General features: G+C 44.3%; 1 protein-coding gene across 3 annotated transcripts in view; it reads left to right on the forward strand.

Moving 5' to 3' along the window:
- Positions 1–2,547: 2,547 nt before the first annotated feature.
- Positions 2,548–22,050, forward strand: part of LOC129821938 (glucagon receptor-like) — a 34,428-nt gene continuing 14,925 nt past the window's right edge. The window contains exon 1 of one of the 3 annotated variants that reach the window (XM_055879702.1): positions 2,548–2,846. The gene's annotated coding sequence lies outside the window, so the exon portion shown is untranslated. The remainder of the gene's footprint in view (positions 2,847–22,050) is intronic. The other 2 variants (XM_055879701.1, XM_055879703.1) reach the window with 2 other exon arrangements.

Below are 22,050 nucleotides of genomic sequence, written 5' to 3' on the forward strand. Positions count from 1 at the left end.
ATTTCTCTCGAGCTACCTACCAACATTCCCTTCCTTGCACCCCGCCTTCTTGTCCCCCTTCCCTTTCTCCTTAAATCTGTAAAGTAAGAATTTGACAGCTCTCTTCTGACCTCGGTGAACCTTCTAAATTGTGACGCATTGGTTCCCTTGGAGTGATGTTCAGATGTTACTGAGGCTCTGTAAATCAGGTCTGACTCCTGTTGACTGGCTTTTCCCTTGTGCTGCTGCAGGATGTGGTACTGTAGGTTCCTTTCGTCTCGTGGTGGTCAGGGTGCTGAGGATGGTTTGTTTCGGTTTATCCTGATACACCCCAAGGTTGCTATTGTTTGAAACTAGAGATGGTGGCTGAATGAGGATTTGGGAAGTAAGGCATGCTGCTGTTGTGCCTCCATAACATTAATTCCCACACCCCACCAATGAAACTGGTATTTTGAGAATGTTTCCTCTCTCCTTTCCTCTCCTGATATAGCCATGCTGCTCTTATTTCTCGTATTTTAAATATAGGGTTTTACACATATACTGTAGCATGTTTAATATTGTATGTGGAGGCTGCTGTATGTGTAGGAAGGGGATTGGTGGAATTGGGGGGCAAATGCATGAGTATTGAATTCCCAAAGTCAACAACTTCCTTGGAACATTTTCCCATACACAGTCCTTGATCGATATGCCTGGAGATTAAACAGTGGAGTTACCACTTCACCCCCCCCCCCCCCAAACCACCTCTGGGGATGACCCTGGGGATGATCTGTTTGGGAGTGAGTGAGAGTCCCCATCAGTTCTGTTTATTTACGATGAATGGGCTCGTGCTCAGGGTGAATGATGACTTATGAAACAAAGCTCAGTCATTCATTCTTCACCATGAGGAAAAACAAACCATTGAACCAACAGTGGGCTAAGCTAGCAGGGTGGTTAACTGTAATTGCCTGGGGGTCCCTTCTCTCCTATACATCCCAATCAGCGTTGACGCCCCAGAGCGGTGTTGGAACATGCAGCTGCAATCCATCACTTAATGAAACACACTTCAAAAACAACAGCAGATACGGCTTATCAGAGAATCAGCCAGTGTCCTCCCAGAGGTGTGCTGAGACAAATAATGTCTGTCAAAGATAATGGTGGTCACTGTCACGGCCATAGAGAGGTTTTTATTCTCTATTTTGGTTAGGCCAGGGTGTAACTAGGGTGGGCATTCTAGTTTCTTTATTTCTATGTTTTCTATTTTGTTTTTGGCCGAGTGTGGTTCCCAATCAGAGGCAGCTGTCTATCGTTGTCTCTGATTGGGAATCATACTTAGGCAGTCCTTTTTCCCTCTTTCATTTGTGGGTAGTTATTTTCTGTTTAGTGTCTGCACCTGACAGAACTGTTCGCTTTTTTCGTTTTGTTACTTTGTTCAAGTGTTTTTTTGATATTAAATAAAATCATGAACACTTACCACGCTGCGCTTTGGTCCACTCCTTCTGACAACGAGCGTTACAGTCACACACAAAGCACGTTTCCTAGTAGAGGGCTATAGACAGAACACAGGGCAATAGGTCAGATGGATAGAGAATGATGTCATTGATAAAGAGAGGGTGTCACTCATTTAGGGTGTCACTCACTTACTCAGAGTACACGTTGGTAGCGTTTGCTAGTTGGGAGTGTTATGACAACAATTGTGTGCTAGTATAACATGCTCACAAGCAAGGTTCATGGATAAATTAGTCACTTCTTTACCATGAGGGGTGGAGGGCCAACTTCACAATAAATGCAATGCACTAAGGTCTCCCCGTATGTATGTCCCAGAATGGGAGGGTGGAGTGTGAGGAAAGTCACACAAACTGGTTGACATTGAACCCTGCACTCTTGTCCATTGTAACCCTGATCCAGTTTGTTGCTGGGGTGTTGGGTCTAGTTTGGGCAGTCATGTGGGATTGGAGAGATATAGGTTTTGAAGGATAAACAGTCACAGTACCTTTGTGTGTGAATGAGAACAGGAACAAACAGAGAAACAATAGGTTGCTAAACAAACAGTGTGATTCTGGCACGCACATTTTACACAGTTAATATTCACTGAATTATTGTTGGTTTAGTAAGGAAGTAAATAGCCCAGTATTCTTCTCTTTTGACCTCTGAATATCCTTTATCCAGGGTCATTCTCTGATAAACTTTGAATAAAAAAAATACTTCACATAAATCTTTGGTCGTTTCCAAATTGTTTTGCTTTGCAAATGAACACTTTAGACCCATCGCTGTACCTTTAAAGGGGCAATCTGCAGTTACTACATCCACTAATGGTATTATAAGTGAATGATATAGACTAGTTTAGTTCAACTGTTGTAACCCATCAGAAGCCAAACTATAAGCTTGTTTGTTTAATGTTTGTAAACAAAGTATAAGTCAACAAACACTGTCTAGCCTCAAAACATGGTTAAAACTATCATTTTGATATCTTTGCATCCATAGCTCGGTCTATGCATTTGAGTGTGTTTAAATTTCTCCAGGCAAATCGCTTAATCTTTTACCCAAACAGTGGCGGGCAATGGGAAAATGCTTTGTTATTGTTTCGACTGCGTCAGCGCCAGACATCATTTTCCAAGAGTTTAGTGTTTCGCCCGTGTTTCCGAGCTCACATCGCAGTCGACAGACAGTGGGCAGGCCGGATGCTAATTTGGTTCAATTCCCTGCAGAGTGATTTTAAGCTTCACATGTATCGCAGTGCTACGGGTGGAGGCGCCTCTGTCCTACAAACTTTATGGATTCCGCTACAAACGTGTAATTTTGAAATACGCTTTGTATTTGGCGTTTAAAGGCCATTTCACTTGTACACGGGATCTAGACAATTAACTGAAAAAAAAATGATTCCCCGAACGGTAAGATTCTGCTTTCAGTATTCATCTCAGTGATAGTATTTATTAATGGTCTCTATTGCATTGGCAACTTTGTAGTCTGCATTGATAAAGAAATGCGTGAGATACTTTTTGAGCGCGAGTTGTCTAAAAATATTGTTATTTTTAAGTGGTTTAGCTCAGTGTGAGGCACATAAAGCCACTTGCTAAGAATTGTGCATCATTTGCCCAATTATGTGTAACATGATCACAATTCGGGAAATTCAGGCGCCCAGGCTGATGCAATGCTATTTAACATGATCAGAAAGCAGACTTGCGCCTGGAAGAATTGATATTCGACCTAATTACAAAATATATTGATCATTATCACAGTGAAAATGTATTATAAATTGTAGGCTATATTATTCGTATTAGTAGTAGTAGTAGTAGGCCTAGTGATATATATATATATATATATATTATTAGAGTAGACATTATATTGTATATGTTACACTTAATATTTTATATTTCTACATGTTATTCGTTTTCTTATTGGGGTTTTTCGTTTTCCTTTCCATTAGGCCTATTTATCTGATATGGGATGGTTACATGTTTGTTTCATTTTCAAAATGACACGTTTTCAAACGCCAGTAGGCTTGTTGTCATATCAAGATTATGATAAGGGGTCGAAAGTTGATACGTTGGAAATAACAAATCATGGTTGTGCATGCCGGCTGCGGGTAGGCTTCATCTCTGTGCCTTGCGCACAACTAGCGCTCCCGACCCATGACTTTGCTATTGACAGCTCTAGTGCAGAATTATTGGAAGGCGCTAGTCTGGTGTCATTTTATCACTTGGTCAACCGTTTTACATGTATTGGTTGGACAAAGAGCTGAAATGTCTTTGGTTTGAGGCCCGAGTGTGGTTTTACCTATTTGCTGTCATAGACTGTACAATTATTTGTGTGGCGTGGTAAACAAGCTTTGAATGTGGAGAAGATCTTTGAACCAACAAAGAACGGAAACCTCCGGGGCGTTTTACGGGAAAGCAAATAAAACATTATTGCTCTTTTGTTGAGGTTTGAGGTGTGTTCAGAGGTTATTGAACACATGACATCATAAAAAATAAAAATAAATAAGAGTTAATTATTTTACATTTATCCAAGTTGTTATAGCAAGTAGCTGCAAGAAGTCATATCTACAGGTGAATTCTTCTTCAAGAGGCAATGATGAATTCCTGACAAAAGACAACTGTGCACTGACTTGCATCATTTTGATTAGATTAGTTGTTATGGTCACTATGATTTATGTTTAGAGATGTTATTTCAGAGTAAAGTGTCCAGTACAGTACATTGCTGATAGGCAATCACAGATTTGGCTGAATGATAGTATTGATGGACTGTTACATGTGTTTTCCTTCACCCTCCGCTCTCCACCCTCCTGTTCGTGGTAGGGGGTTTATGCAACACAAACCTTGGCTTCCATTGTCATGCTGTAACATACAGTACTGTTCATTATTATTTAGACCAGTGCTGTTTCCTTAACATCGTCCCCAAACACAATCACCTCACTACCAATGTCTCTTACGTGTAAAGCATGCAAGCAAGATGATAGTGCTTTGACTTTTTGAACTTGTGAGAAGAAAGCACTGGGTAACAGTTCAGCATGGCTCATTGCTTCTTCTTTGGTAGCAGGTGCTGTCAGATAGTTGTTACATGCAGCGCATATCCACATATTTTTACGGTACTTGGACATCTTGATGTATTCATATTCACAGAGATCACCATACAGACACACATCAACTGAGCAAAACACATGCACATATACTGACTCTCCATACCCGTCTCTCTCAAACACACTCTCTCTGTCTTTCTCTCTCTGAGAGAGAGGATCACGGACGCCATTTGTAGTAACAGTCCTGTTTTGTAAAATGAGAGCTCTTTCTGTCGGGGGTGTCAGTGTTAATTGGGCTGGCACCTAATGGCTCTGTGTGCTCCTCTGTTAGAGTCACAAACAGTTGTGCCGTGTGTCTGTCAATGTACTGGCCCACGCACCTGACACCACTCAGAATGACAGGGTTGTGACATCAGGCGCTCCATGAATGTGGTGCCAAGGGGTTCCCGGTTTAGAGCAAAGGAATTTCATACCAGCAGGGGCATCTGGTTGCTGGGATATGCCACAGCTCCTATACTTTACAAGGAGTCCATGAGTACATTACTGTAATGCTTTGGTTGGCTTGGTAAACATCAGTGGCTTCGGGGCCTCCCGAGTGCTAGAGGCGTCACTACCGATCCGGATTCGATTATGAGGCGACGCACAACAGGCCCAGCGTCGTCTGGGTTAGGGGAGGGTTTGGCCGACTGGGATGTCCTTGTCCCATCGCGCTCTAGCGACTCCTTGTGGCGACCGGGCGCATGCACGCTGACTTTGGTCGCCAGCTGTAAGATGTTTCCCGATGACACATTGGTGCGGCTGGCTTCTGGGTTAAGCGAGCAGTGTGTCATCACGTAATTGGAGAGAAAAAGTGGTAAAAAATAAAATAAATAAACATCAGTGCCTTGCAACTTCTTTAAAGAGAATCCCCGGATTAAGTGTAGACGGACACAAAATAGATGTCTTGAGCAAATAAAATAGTGTTATCTGAAGTACAAAGTAAATTGTGTGTATGTGTGTGTGTGGCATAGCCCTATGGCGCCTGGATGAAATATATTTTCATTCTTCTACTGCCTTATTGTGTACTGAGTCCTGACCTATTTGTAAGCCAAAATTCCAATATTTCTTATTTCATTTAATAGAATGTATTAAAAAATGTACACGTAAAATCTAGGGAGAATGGTCAATGCTTGTTCAAGGTTTTCTACTTTTGAAGATTATAAAATGTATCTGTCCTTGAATATTATCAATGATCTTCCAAACATGTTTTCAATGATTCTGTTTGTGATTTTCCGTAATGAATAGGGTTTATGTACCGACATCAAGACGGGGAAAAGTCTCAAAGGGAGATTTCCTTTTTATCTTGTTTGCCGTCTTGAAAATACAAGTAAACAACACAAGCATGTTGAGGGTGGTTAGTTGATTACTTTTCCTGATTTAAATGACGCATGCAGTATAACCTTTCATTCAGTCATACCCATGATCTGATCAAGACCTCAGGTACAATAAATCCAATTTGGTCAATGAGGTCAGCATCAATTGGCTGAAGTCTATGGAGTCCCTAAGTTGTACAGACAGTTGATCATGGCAGGATAAAAGCCAGTAACACCAACTTTCAGTCAGATAAGCATACATAAAGCATCTATGACCATCTTATGAGGCAACACCCGGTATAGACATCAACAAAAACACTAAGACAACAGACAACAACAAAAACTGAAAAGCTCGCTTTAAACACCCAATCCTGTTGTTCACTATGGAATGTTCGCGTCTCGATTTGAAGGGAATACCTTAACTGGAATGCTATTGTTGCAGGTCTTTCTGTTGGCACTTCTACAGTACATGGGAACCCCACAAACAGTTATCCCCTCTTTTCCTTCACCCTCTAACTTAGGTAGACTTCTAAATGGCCTGAGGGGTTTGGTTTGTTTCTAATCCTCCTCTATTGAGGATGTGCCAAGGCATAGCCCTGCTGCAGCCGGGCTGAAGGCAAACGGCGCATAGAGCTTTTCTTATCTGCGTCGTGTAGAGAGGGAATCTGAGGTATTAGTGCAAATATGAGATCTGAATCTCTTTACCCTATTAAGTATGATAATTGGGATGTGAAGCAACACACAAGGCTCCAGTAGTCCAAGCTTGTGTTTAGAAGCTACAGAGTTCTCGTGGATGTACTGTGTCTCTCACTGCCTCTTTTCTTGCCGCACCAACTGTTCATGTTCGATTCTTCTTTGCTATGAGTCTTTGGTCTTAACAGAGTAGGTGAAGTTCTGTTTGTTCTGTTCACAGTAGGTAGGCTATTGCATTTATGGGGAAACATTTCTCGTCATGTTTACTCAGTCCTCCATATTTCACCTTTGAATGTACTGATCTATGGTTTCTACAGCCTAAGTTACTCCCAGGGAATGTCTGCTTAATGATTGATTGACTGTCTTGCCAAGTCATGGCTGCCATGTCATGTGTTTGAGTACTAATTAAAAGGACTAAGGCCCACTTATGAGGAAACATCTGTCTATCATCAAGCCTTCAGGACAGAGAAAAATAAACATGGGAATTGAATGATGCCTTCCTCTTTTATTTGGCATTGTGGTTGCCTCGTGATTTATCAGGGAAAGATCCTAATGTAACCTATCTGTTATGAGATGTCAGACATTGCTATTGTTCGTTTTATCATTATTATCACATTTCAAGGTAAGACCCAGATGCAGACTGTGTCGAAGTAACAATGTTTATTACAACAACAGGGGCAAAGGTACAGGACGGCAGGCAGGCTCCGGGTCAGGTTAGGCAGAGGCCGGTAATGCAGAGTAATGGGGCAAAGGTGCAGGGCTGCAAGCAGGCAGGGTCAGGGCAGGCAGAATAGTCAAAGCCGGGAAAAACTAGAAAACAGTATTCCCTGCCAAATAATAGGTTACGTGCGATTAAGATTCGCAGAGCTACGCCTCCCCTGGCTTATGCAATCCCCCCACCGAACACACACGCACAACCAGACCTCGATTAACTGATTGTGTCACTTACAGAACGTTTCCTAGGATTTCCTACCTGCAGCAACACTAGTAGACAATTCTGGAAATACCAGTAAAAGCACAATGCCTCAAAAGTGCCCCAAAACACCTGCCCAAATGATGACATGTTAGACATTGTGTTTTATCTTTATTGTGTGGGTGAGTGCGTGCGTGTGCTGGATGGCGTGCCTGTGCATATCTGCATGCATGTCTTTGCCCATTTCTGTGTACTTTGCCATACAGTATACCGGTATCTGTGCGTAAACAGTGCCATGTGGAAATGATAGCTCTCTCTCTGAAGTAAAAATCATTCAGTGTTTACTATGTAGATCCCCCCCAATCCCTCCCTCCCCTCTTCTACACAACACGACGATTGAAAAAAATGGATGTCACACAGGAAGAGGGGCCAATGGGTCCACAGCTTCTTGTAACCTTCCACTGCTCATCAGAGCTCTGATATGCCTCAGAGATACTACAGCAGCAGGAATTCAACAACAATTCCTCTCCTCTTCCCTTGCAGGCTATAGTACTGGATCTGAATTTGAAAAGGCATTCATCCGTTTTATCGCTGTAGATTCCATCATCCATGCACCACACATTTCATGTTTGAAATATGCTGGCTACATGTCAAAGTGCTGATGCATAGAGGAGGTTGAATTATTTCCCGCTTCCTGTGTCTACAGCAGTGTAAAGGGAGCAGTGGGTTGTGCTGGCTTGCTCCAGCTTGATCAGATCAGGTCCCACCCGACTTTCCCCTAGTTATGCACACAAGCTCAAATCTCCAGTTCTAATCTTTCCCCGTTTGAAGCTGCCGTGCTTCTAGACCTTGGTAAGTGTTATTACCTTAGTCACAGACAATGAGTTGGAGGGGCCACAAGGGCCACTGGACTGGCCTGAAATAGCCCTGGTGTTAAGAAGACCCAGTAGCCTAGCTCTGATCCTCTTACACCTCCTGCCCAAACCGTTTCCAGTTTGACCATGATGGAGAGGGTCACACGCCATCCACCCTGTTTTAAAAGCATATCTGCCTTTGAGGACAGAAAAACTGTGACAGCACTGGTAAGAGACAGTCCCTCTACTGCAAGTTATACGCAACCAACCCCTGGCTCATGTGCTTCCTATTACTGTCGGTGAAAGATGCCAGCTTCCATGGACACAAGATTAACTGTATTGTAGAAACTTTGGGAAATAGGGGGAAAAAAACTACTGAAAAACTGTGGCGCAGTTTAGATAACACAACTGACCACATATCCTTATACCTTGGGCTTCCCTTGTTTTCATCCTCAAAAGACTGTGACTCTACTCTATATCACAGGGCTGGCATTGATACATGAGGTCATTGCCATGGTAAGTAGACCTGAAATACATAAATAACAGTCTAGATCTGTGCACTATAGACACTATATTCATCAATTCTCCAGGCTGTCGTTGGTGAATATTATTCCACCTGACAGTCCCATTTTACGGCTTTCTTCAACATCTCTTCACCTGCTTATATTTGTGTCTATTTGATTCCAGGCGAAGCGCCATTCTGCCCCAAAGCGATGTTCTTTTTTGAATTATCCTCTAATGTTTCTAGTCAAAGACGCCCTGTGTGTTTTCCCTCAAATATGTCATGAAGATGTCATTTGTGTTTAAAAATAACATTTGTAACAACTACCCCTGAAAATAGGCTCCATTCTGATGTAATATTGCCCACCAGATTCCAAATCACTGAGTGCATGTTTCACTCTTTGCAGTGAACTGTCAGTCAGAGCTTTGGATCTCTTTAAAGGTAAGCCAGATGTTTCACAACAGCCTTTGCAGATTATTTTTGTTGCGTTCTAGTCTAAGCCTTTTATCATTACACCTGGCTCTAGCAGGGTTGACAGAGGTTTGCCAAGGACACGGGAATAGGATCCGTTGTCTCCTTCAAAGCGTGTCGTCAGGGAATACCTGAGCCAATGTTTGAAGGAACCTTAAACGGAGGACATTTCACTCACCACTTCATCTGGTGGATGGAAGCGTATGTGTGTTCCTTCAATAGGCCAGACTTGTCACTGCCGACACAGTACAGGGATGGATTAAACCTACACAGATATGTCAAAACATTGCAAGCGTATAACACCTCATGAAAAGAGGCATGATAAACATGCCACTAATGATATAAAAAACTCTAGATTCTATCACTTTTTGAAAATCACATGTTACCACGAGTGTCTGTAACGTAGCTTGGTTTTTGAGAAGTAATTCCTTTCTTGACATTGAGTAAGTCATCCTTGCTATGTTGGCTTTCTCCCTATTGCTCACGTCTCACAAACGTTGTCCAAACCTGTTATGGCAGCCTAGGTTGTCTCATGATGCTGCCTCTTACCTGTCTACACTCTGGCGTCAGATGGGTTCGAGTTTGAGGGGTTTCCTGCCAGGTATGACTGGCATTAAGGCAGGTTATCATCACTCCCATCTCATGCCTGGATTTCAATTATCTTTTCACTTTCTTTGCAGGGTATATATGTGTAGGCTAGCTCTTTGTATAGCTACAGTCTATGTGCATACTGTAGCTGTACATTCCACTGAGACCCTACAGAAAATATGTATTTTTGAGATGATAATGCTGTAATTGTTTGCCTAAAACCTCAGCAGCTTCAACGGTAGAATCGCCTGGATGTTTTGTGAGACCAATTCCAATAATGAGATAATTAAATCCTGAATATTCTGGCAGAATGTGAACTCTCATAAAAAGTCATGTTTTATTCACCATGGTACACTGGAATTGCCCGAGGCCCGAGGCCTCACTAACGAGTTGGGTTTTAATTAGGATTCATTAATGTGCAAATATCCCCCACCACATAACGAGCAGGCTGTCACCCAGCAGACGTGCGATAATTTCCTCATATGTTACCAGTGGCAATTTTATCATGTAATCTTGGTGGAGCAAACTCAAACTAAATGTTTTAGATGCATGCCAGCAAAGCCACAACACAACACTAAACAATACATTAATTGCATTATAACGGCGACAAGCGATGCCCACAAACTGTTACCTCCTACATAAAGCTATCCCAACAGCAGAGCTTTCTTTTCAGCACCATTCAGAATCCTTACCACCGCTACACCTTCAAATCAAATCAAATCAAATTTTATTTGTCACATACACATGGTTAGCAGATGTTAATGCGAGTGTAGCGAAATGCTTGTGCTTCTAGTTCCGACAATGCAGTAATAACCAACAAGTAATCTAACCTAACAATTCCACAACTACTACCTTATACACACAAGTGTAAGGGGATAAAGAATATGTACATAAAGATATATGAATGAGTGATGGTACAGAACGGCATAGGCAAGATGCAGTAGATGGTATAGAGTACAGTATATACATATGAGATGAGTAATGTAGGGTATGTAAACATAAAGTGGCATAGTTTAAAGTGGATAGTGATACATGTATTACATAAAGATGGCAAGATGCAGTAGATGATATAGAGTACACTATATACATATGAGATGAGTAATGTAGGATATGTAAACATTATATTAAGTGGCATTGTTTAAAGTGGCTAGTGGTACATTTTTACATAATTTCCATCAATTCACATTATTAAAGTGGCTGGAGTTGAGTCAGTATGTTGGCAGCGGCCGCTAAATGTTAGTGGTGGCTGTTTAACAGTCTGATGGCCTTGAGATAGAAGCTGTTTTTCAGTCTCTCGGTCCCAGCTTTGATGCACCTGTACTGACCTCGCCTTCTGGATGATAGCGGGGTGAACAGGCAGTGGCTTGGGTGGTTGTTGTCCTTGATGATCTTTATGGCCTTCCTGTGACATCGGGTGGTGTAGGTGTCCTGGAGGGCAGGTAGTTTGCCCCCGGTGATGCGTTGTGCAGACCTCACTACCCTCTGGAGAGCCTTACGGTTGTGGGCAGAGCAGTTGCCGTACCAGGCGGTGATACAGCCCGACAGGATGCTCTCGATTATGCATCTGTAGAAGTTTGTGAGTGCTTTTGGTGACAAGCCGAATTTCTTCAGCTTCCTGAGGTTGAAGAGGCGCTGCTGCGCCTTCTTCACAACGCTGTCTGTGTGGGTGGACCAATTCAGTTTGTCCGTGATGTGTACATCGAGGAACTTAAAACTTTCCACCTTCTCCACTACTGTCCCGTCGATGTGGATAGGGGGGTGCTCCCTCTGCTGTTTCCTGAAGTCCACAATCATCTCCTTTGTTTTGTTGACGTTGAGTGTGAGGTTATTTTCCTGACACCACACTCCGAGGGCCCTCACCTCCTCCCTGTAGGCCATTTCGTCGTTGTTGGTAATCAAGCCTACCACTGTAGTGTCGTCCGCAAACTTGATGATTGAGTTGGAGGCGTGCATGGCCACGCAGTCGTGGGTGAACAGGGAGTACAGGAGAGGGCTCAGAACGCACCCTTGTGAGGCCCCGGTGTTGAGGATCAGCGGGTTGGAGATGTTGTTACCTACCCTCACCACCTTGGGGCGACCCGTCAGGAAGTCCAGGACCCAGTTGCACAGGGCGGGGTCGAGACCCAGGGTCTCGAGCTTGATGAGTTTGGAGGGTACTCTTGTTTAAATGCTGAGCTGTAGTCGATGAACAGCATTCTCACATAGGTATTCCTCTTGTCCAGATGGGTTACGGCAGTGTGCAGTGTGGTTGCGATTGCGTCGTCTGTGGACCTATTGGGTCGGTAGGCAAATTGGAATGGGTCTAGGGTGTCAGGTAGGGTGGAGGGGATATGGTCCTTGACTAGTCTCTCAAAGCACTTCATGATGACGGAAGTGAGTGCTACGGGGCGGTAGTCGTTTAGTTCAGTTACCTTAGCTTTCTTGGGAACAGGAACAATGGTGGCCCTCTTGAAGCATGTGGGAACAGCAGACTGGGATAAGGATTGATTGAATATGTCCTTAAACACACCAGCCACCTGGTCTGCGCATGCTCTGAGGACGCGGCTTGGAATGCCGTCTGGGCCTGCAGCCTTGCGAGGGTTAACACGTTTAAATGTTTTCTCACCTTGGCTACAGTGAAGGAGAGCCCGCAGGTTTTGGTAGCGTGCCGTGTCAGTGGCACTGTATTGTCATCAAAGCGAGCAAAAAAGTTATTTAGCCTGTCTGGGAGCAAGACATCCTGGTCCACGACAGGGCTGGTTTTCTTTTTGTAATCCGTGATTGACTGTAGACCCTGTCACATACCTCTTGTGTCTGAGCTGTTGAACTGCGACTCTACTTTGTCTCTATACTGGGACTTAGCTTGTTTGATTGCCTTGCGGAGAGAATAGCTACACTGTTTGTATTCGGTCATGTTTCCGGTCACCTTGCCCTGGTTAAAAGCAGTGGTTTGCGCTTTCAGTTTCACGCGAATGCTGCCATAAATCCACGGTTTCTGGTTTGGGAATGTTTTAATCATTGCTGTGGGTACGACATCGTCAATGCACTTTCTAATGAACTCGCTCACCGAATCAGCGTATTCGTCAATATTGTTGTTGGACGCAATGCGGAACATATCCCAATCCACGTGATCGAAGCAGTCTTGAAGCGTGGAATCAGATTGGTCGGACCAGCGTTGAACAGACCTGAGCGAGGGAGCTTGTTGTTTTAGTTTCTGTTTGTAGGCTGGAAGCAACAAAATGGAGTCGTGGTCAGCTTTTCCAAAAGGAGGGCGGGGGAGGGCCTTATATGCGTTGCGGAAGTTAGTATAACAATGATCCAAGGTTTTACCAGCCCTGGTAGCACAATCGATATGCTGATAGAATTTAGGGAGTTTTGATTTCAGATTAGCCTTGTTAAAATCCCCAGCTACGATGAATGCAGCCTCAGGGTGTGTGGTTTCCAGTTTACAAAGTGTCACGTTCCTGACCTTGTTTTCCTTTTGTATAGTTGTGTTTAGTGGGTCAGGACGTGAGCTGGGTGGGCAGTCTGTGTTTGTTCTATGTTAAGTGTCAGGTTTAATTGACCTTGTATGGCTCTCAATCAGAGGCAGGTGTTTTACGTTTTCCTCTGATTGAGAACCATATATAGGGAGGTTGTTTCACATTGTTTGTTGTGGGTGGTTGTCTTCCGTGTCTGTGTATGTTGCACCACACGGGACTGTTTCGGTTTGTTCGTTCGTTTGATGTAGTCTGTTCCTGTTCGTGAGTTCTTCGTGTATTTATGTAAGTTCCATGTTCAGGTCTGTCTACTTCGTTTTGTTATTTTGTAGTTTGTTGAAGTGTTTTCGGTTTTCGTCTTTACTTTAATAAACTTAATTATGTCTACATTCCACGCTGCGCTTTGGTCCAATCCCTACTCCTCCTCTTCGTCCGAAGAGGAGGAGGACACCCGTTACACAAAGAGTCAGATAAAGTTCGTTCAGGGCCATCGATGTGTCTGTTTGGGGGGGAATATATACGGCTGTGATTATAATCGAAGAGAATTCCCTTGGTAGATAATGCGGTCGACATTTGATTGTGAGGAATTCTAGATCAGGTGAACAGAATGACTTGAGTTCCTGTATGTTGTTATGATCACACCACGTCTTGTTAATCATAAGGCATACACCCCGCCCCTCTTCTTACCAGAAAGATGTTTGTTTCTGTCGGCGCGATGCGTGAAGAAACCAGCTGGCTGCACCGACTCCGTTAGCGTCTCTTGAGTTAGCCATGTTTCCGTGAAGCAGAGAACGTTACAATCTCTGATGTCTCTCTGAAATGTTACCCTTGCTCGGATTTCATCAACCTTATTGTCAAGAGACTGGACATTGGCGAGTAGTATGCTAGGGAGTGGAGCGCGATGTGCCCGTCTCCGAAGCCTGACCAGGAGACCGCCTCGTTTGCCCCTTTTACGGCGTCGCTTAGGGTCGCCGGCTGGGATCAGATCCATTGTATTGGGTGGAAGGCAAAACACTGGATCCGCTTCGGGAAAGTCATATTCCTGGTTGTAACGATGGTGAGTTGACGTTGCTCTTATATTCAGTAGTTCCTCCCGACTGTATGTAATGAAACCTAAGATTACCTGGGGTACCAATGTAAGGAATAACACATAAAAAAACAAAATACTGCATATTTTCCTAGGAACGCGAAGCGAGGCAGCCATCTCGGTCGGCGCCGGAAGTTGCACAATCTGGTAGTCAGCAGAGCCTTGTCTGGCAGCGAAACAATTCATCCAGCCTCGTTGACTGCCTTTAAAAAAAAACATAGCTGATATGGCTGACTTGCTTAAACAAATACTGACATTTGAGATGTACGAACTATGGCATAAGGGAACAATGAGCGGATAAGAGACATTCCGTAATTTCGATTAAGACATTAAGACATCTTTTTTCCAAGATGGCGTAGCAGTCAGATGTCCATTGTCCTCGTCTTGTCCCGTGTATATATATTTTTCTTCGCATATCTTTTTTATATATATATTATTTTCTTCTTAAAAACTCAACTTCAAAACACTCTCCTGCAACCTACCTCACCAAATGTGGTGCGGATCTGTTTTTTTTCTTCCTCAAAAGTATTATTCACCTCGTATCCGAAATCTACAACAGAAGCTAACAAGCTAACCAGAAGTTAGCCAGCTCACAAGCTAACGTTAGTAGCTAACGTTAATAGTTCAGCTAACCACAGCTAGCGCTCATCAGCTATCCTTTAGCTCGGAAAACTATTGCCAGTTTTGTACAACGCGACTCAGACCAGAGCATACCAGACCTATTTTTCTCTCCATATCCCCGGATTTTTACCTCAAGCTCTGGACATTTACACCTGGATCTTGCAGCTAACTAGCTGCTATCCGAGTGTCTATCGGCTAACATCAATTCCGGAGCAAACACCAATTATCCCGGAGCTAGCCAGCTGAAGAGTGCCATCAGCCACTCCTGGGCTACAATCACCTATCCGGACCCGTTTTACTGCCGATGCGGAGCCCCACCGGGCCTTCACGACTGGGATACCGACGTTATCTGCCCGAGGGAGTATTTCAACCGGCCCCTCCATCGCGACGTAACCTGAACGTCCATATACTAACTGCGGCCCGCTAATCGTTAGCTGTCTTGAGCATATCGGCTGCTATCTGAACAGGTCTATCGAACAATCTTCTTAGGCCACTATAACTATTTTGACAACTGGATTGGTCCCCTCTACCACACGGAACCCCACTAATCTACCGACGGAATTGCACGGCGTGGCTAAAAACAGACCTCCATCTTCTGCTAGCTTGCTACCCATGACTAGCTGTCTGAATCACGAAGCTAGCACCAGTTAGCAAACACAATTCTACAACTCACAACCTCTCTTTCGCCACCGCCATCCGGCTTGGATTCTCTGTCGACACGACCACGTCTGGTCTGCAGACAAATACCCCATCCGCTGTGCCCTCAACCGGCCTCCGTCTGAGCAGACCCCCTCCGTCTGAGCAGACCACCCCCCCGGGCTACTAACTTTAAACGCCGCGGGCTAGCTTAGTGGAGGCCTCACTACTTCATCTACGGCTGGCCCCTGGACACTATGATCACTTGGCTACATAGCTTATGCCTGCTTGACTGTCCATTAATTCACTGTACTCCATTCTGTTTATTTGTGTTTTATCTGTCGGCTCTGTGTCTTAACTCAGGATCTGTGTGTAGTTAATCCGACCCTCTCTGCCCAGTCGTCGCCATTTTTTACCTTCTGTTGCTGTGTTAGCCGACTAGCTGCTGTTATCTGACCTGCTGTTTTAGCTAGCTCTCCCAATCATGACCTGCAATCACTTTATGCCTTATTGTATGTCTCTCTCAAATATCAATATGCCTTGCATACTGTTGTTCAGGCTAGTTATCATTGTTTTGGTTTGCAATGGACCCCGTAGTTCCACTCTCCGTACCTCTGATACCTCCTTTGTCCCACCCCCCACACATGCGGTGACCTCACCCGTTGAGACCAGCATGTCCAGAGATACAACCTCTCTTATCATCACCCAGTGCCTTGGCTTGCCTCCGCTGTACCCGTGCCCCACCATACCCTGGTCTGCACATTATGCCCAGAATCTATTCTACCACGCCCATAAATCTGCTCCTTTTATTCCTTGTCCCCAACGCTCTAGGCGACCAGTTTTGATAGCCTTTAGCCGCACCCTCATCCTACTGCTCCTCTGTTCCTCGGGTGATGTGGAGGTAAACCCAGGCCCTGCATGTCCCCAGTCACCCTCATTTGTTGACTTCTGTGATCGAAAAAGCCTTGGCCTCATGCATGTCAACATCAGAAGCCTCCTGCCTAAGTTTGCCTTACTCACCGCTTTAGCACACTCTGCCAACCCTGATGTCCTTGCCGTGTCTGAATCCTGGCTTAGGAAGGCCACCAAAAACTCTGAGATTTCCATACCCAACTATAACACTTTCCGTCAAGATAGAACTGCCAAAGGGGGAGGAGTTGCAATCTACTGCAGAGATAGCCTGCAAAGTTCTGTCATACTTTCCAAGTCTATGCCCAAACAGTTTGAACTTCTAATTTTAAAAATTAATCTCTCCAGAAATAAGTCTCTCACTGTTGCCGCCTGCTACCGACCCCCCTCAGCTCCCAGCTGTGCCCTGGACACCATCTGTGAATTGATCGCTCCCCATCTAGCTTCAGAGTTTGTTCTGTTAGGTGACCTAAACTGGGATATGCTTAACACCCCGGCAGTCCTACAATCTAAGCTTGATGCCCTCAATCTCACACAAATCATCAAGGAACCCACCAGGTACAACCCCAAATCCGTAAACATGGGCACCCTAATAGACATTATCCTGACCAACTTGCCCTCCAAATACACCTCTGCTGTCTTCAATCAAGATCTCAGCGATCACTGCCTCATTGCCTGTATCCGCCACGGGTCCACGGTCAAACGACCACCCCTCATCACTGTCAAACGCTCCCTGAAACACTTCTGCGAGCAGGCCTTTCTAATCGACCTGGCCCGGGTAGCCTGGAAGGATATTGACCTCATCCCGTCAGTTGAGGATGCCTGGTCATTCTTTAAAAGTTACTTCCTCACCATATTAGACAAGCATGCTCCGTTCAAAAAATGCAGAACCAAGAACAGATATAGCCCTTGGTTCACTCCAGACCTGACTGCCCTCGACCAGCACAAAAACATCCTGTGGCGAACTGCGATAGCATCGAAGAGCCCCCGTGATATGCAACTGTTCAGGGAAGTCAGGAACCAATACACGCAGTCAGTCAGGAAAGCAAAGGCCAGCTTTTTCAAGCAGAAATTTGCATCCTGTAGCTCTAACTCCAAAAAGTTCTGGGATACTGTAAAGTCCATGGAAAACAAGAGCACCTCCTCCCAGCTGCCCACTGCACTGAGGCTAGATAACACGGTCACCACTGATAAGTCCGTGATAATCGAAAACTTCAACAAACATTTCTCAATGGCTGGCCATGCCTTCCACCTGGCGACTCCAACCTTGGCCAGCAGCCCCGCCCGGTCCGCTGCTACTCGCCCAAGCGTCCCCAGCTTCTCCTTTACCCATATCCAGATAGCAGATGTTCTGAAAGAGCTGGAAAACCTGGACCCATACAAATCAGCTGGGCTAGACAATCTGGACCCCCTATTTCTGAAACTGTCCGCCGCCATTGTCGCACCCCCTATTACCAGCCTGTTCAACCTCTCCTTCGTATCATCTGAGATCCCCAAGGATTGGAAAGCTGCCGCTGTCATTCCCCTCTTCAAAGGGGGAGACACCCTGGACCCAAACTGTTACAGACCTATATCCATCCTGCCCTGCCTAGCTAAGGTCTTCAAAAGCCAAGTCAACAAACAGATCACTGACCATCTCGAATCCCACCGTACCTTCTCCGCTGTGCAATCCGGTTTCCGAGCCGGTCACGGGTGCACCTCAGCCACGCTCAAGGTACTAAACGATATCATAACCGCCATCAATAAAAGACATTACTGTGCAGCCGTCTTCATCGACCTGGCCAAGGCTTTCGACTCTGTCAATCACCATATTCTTATCGGCAGACTCAATAGCCTCGGTTTTTCTAATGACTGCCTTGCCTGGTTCACCAACTACTTTGCAGACAGAGTTCAGTGTGCCAAATCGGAGGGCATGTTGTCCGGTCCTCTGGCAGTCTCTATGGGGGTACCACAGGGTTCAATTCTCGGGCCGACTCTTTTCTCTGTATACATCAATGATGTTGCTCTTGCTGCGGGCGATTCCCTGATCCACCTCTACGCAGACGACACCATTCTGTATACTTCCGGCCCTTCCCTGGACACTGTGCTATCTAACCTCCAAATGAGCTTCAATGCCATACAACACTCCTTCCGTGGCCTCCAACTGCTCTTAAATGCTAGTAAAACCAAATGCATGCTTTTCAACCGTTCGCTGCCTGCACCCGCACGCCCGACTAGCATCACCACCCTGGACGGTTCCGACCTAGAATATGTGGACATCTATAAGTACCTAGGTGTCTGGCTAGACTGCAAACTCTCCTTCCAGACTCATATCAAACATCTCCAATCCAAAATCAAATCTAGAGTCGGCTTTCTATTCCGGAACAAAGCCTCCTTCACTCACGCCGCCAAACTTACCCTAGTAAAACTGACTATCCTACCGATCCTCGACTTCGGCGATGTCATCTACAAAATAGCTTCCAATACTCTACTTAGCAAACTGGATGCAGTTTATCACAGTGCCATCCGTTTTGTTACTAAAGCACCTTATACGACCCACCACTGCGACCTGTATGCCCTAGTCGGCTGGCCCTCGCTACATGTTCGTCGTCAGACCCACTGGCTCCAGGTCATCTACAAGGCTATGCTAGGTAAAGTGCCGCCTTATCTCAGTTCACTGGTCACGATGGCTACACCCACCCGTAGCACGCGCTCCAGCAGGTGTATCTCACTGATCATCCCTAAAGCCAAAACCTCATTTGGACGCCTTTCCTTCCAGTTCTCTGCTGCCTGCGACTGGAACGAATTGCAAAAATCTCTGAAGTTGGAGACTTTTATCTCCCTCAACAACTTTAAAAATCTGCTATCCGAGCAGCTAACCGATCGCTGCAGCTGTACATAGTCCATCTGTAAACTACCCACCCAATTTACCTACCTCACCCCATACTGCTTTTATTTATTTACTTTTCTGCTCTTTTGCACACCAGTATCTCTTCTTGCACATGATCATCTGAAGATTTATCACTCCAGTGTTAATCTGCTAAATTGTAATTATTCGATTTATTGCCTACCTCATGCCTTTTGCACACATTGTATATAGATTCTCTTTTTCCTACCATGTTATTGACTTGTTTATTGTTTACTCCATGTGTAACTCTGTGTTGTTGTCTGTTCACACTGCTATGCTTTATCTTGGCCAGGTCGCAGTTGCAAATGAGAACTTGTTCTCAACTAGCCTACCTGGTTGAATAAAGGTGAAATAAAAATAAAAATAAAAAATAAAAAAATAAAAAAATAAAAATTTAATGAGCGAGCTAAGACGGACATAGTCAATATAACTATGTGTTCAGCACTTTTGAAATGTACAGCAACAGAATGCAGAACATGGCCTGCTTTTACAGTATTTTCCCTGTACACCAAGTGAGAACCGTAGGATAAATAAAGGGGGCATTTAAGCAGACAATGAAAGCTCTTACAATATTAGATGATGACATTTCTCAAAAACAGTTTATAGGCTACATGTGCACTGCCGAGTCAGAACAGTAACGTTAGGCGAAATTAAGAAGTGAAAATAGACCAAATTACTAGGGTAAGGCACATGGGCTACTAACAGCTTACTACACAACATACACTTAGTATTACTTTCTTAGCTACAGTATATATATCTCTCTGGCATATTACATCACTTATGCAGCAGCATACAGTATAAGACATTTTTGGACTCACCTTGTTGTGATGTGCTCACTTGAACAGGAAGGTGGCACGGCGGTCCTTCGTGGGCAAATTTTGTTATCAAAGAAAGAGAAAGATTCACAATTCCGAGTTGGATGACCGTTCAAAACTTATTTTCCCATTCTGAGCGGATTTAGACCCGACTTCCCAGTTGCAATGCTTGCAGTTAGCCACTGTCCCCGATTCCTTCCAAACAATTCATTGTTGAATTTGCGATTTCCAACTTGTTGTGTAGTGTTTATATCCAATGGCCGATGAGCACCGATACGTTTGATCTACAATTTATCTTCATATGACAAGGATTAAAAATGATTTGCCAGTAGATTGTCTACTTGATTCATGATGATGACTGCTAGCTAAGATTTTGAAAGTATTATGTTGACATAATCAGTCCAATCAAAGCTACTGTAGATATAATGTGATTTGACATCATTTTATCCATGACCAATGACCTTGAGCCTTGAGTGACAGAACACTGAACCAATCACGATGCAATGCTCCTATTTTCTGCTGACCTGCCCAACCATCACAGAAAGCACTGAGCTAGGCTGAAACACCTACATTTTGGAGCTGCTCCCCCCCCCCCCCCAAAAAGATATATTCTTCATTTATTTAGCAAAAAATGTGGGGCTCTGCCGGGTCACCACTGTATGTTACGATGTAAAGTATTGTCTGTTGGATAATGCAGAACTTCCTTTTCTGTTTTGTGCGGCCATAGTACCTCTAAGGGTTGGATTAGGGTTCAGTAGCTTGGCTGACATGTTGACTTAAACAAAGATGTGTTTGTCATGATGAGATGACATGGTAATAATGACCTATCAGGCTGTTATACACTGCTCAAAAAAATAAAGGGAACACTAAAATAACACATCCTAGATCTGAATGAATGAAACATTCTTATTAAATACTTTTTTCTTTACATAGTTGAATGTGCTGACTACCAAATCACACAAAAATTATCAATGGAAATCAAATTTATCAACCCATGGAGGTCTGGATTTGGAGTCACACTGTCACGTTCCTGACCTGTTTTCTGTTGTTTTGTATGTGTGTGATGGTCAGGACGTGAGTTTTGGGTGGGCAGTCTATGTTTTCTGTTTCTATGTTGGTTTTGGGTTGCCTGGTATGGCTCTTAATTAGAGGCAGGTGTTTTGCGTTTTCCTCTAATTGAGAGTCATATTAAGGTAGGTTGTTCTCACTGTTTGTTTGTGGGTGATTGTCGCTGTGTCTGTGTATTTTGCACCACACGGTACTGTCTCGTCTCGGTCGTTCCTGTTCATGTGTTCCTCGTTTCATGTAAGTTCATAGTTTAGGTCTGTCTAGTTCATTTTGTTAATCATTTCAAGTGTATTTAGTTTCGCGTTTTTCCGTCTTGTCAATAAAACATTATGTATTCATCACCCGCTGCGCCTTGGTCTACTCACTCACCGAAAGACGACCTTTACACACACTCAAAATTAAAGTGGAAAACCACACTACAGGCTGATCCAACTTTGATGTAATGTCCTTAAAACAAGTCAAAATGAGGCTCAGTAGTGTGTGTGGTCTCCACGTGCCTGTATGACCTCCCTACAACGCCTGGGCATGCTCCTGATGAGGTGGCGGATGGTCTCCTGAGGGATTTCCTCCCAGACCTGGACTAAAGCATCCGCCAACTCCTGGACAGTCTGTGGTTCAACGTGGCGTTGGTGGATGGAGCGAGACATGTTGTCCCAGATGTGCTCAATTAGATTCAGGTCTGGGGAACGGGCTGGCCAGTCCATAGCATCAATGCCTTCCTC

This window comes from Salvelinus fontinalis, chromosome 24 (genome assembly GCF_029448725.1).
Source record: "Salvelinus fontinalis isolate EN_2023a chromosome 24, ASM2944872v1, whole genome shotgun sequence".
Lineage (NCBI taxonomy): Eukaryota > Metazoa > Chordata > Actinopteri > Salmoniformes > Salmonidae > Salvelinus > Salvelinus fontinalis.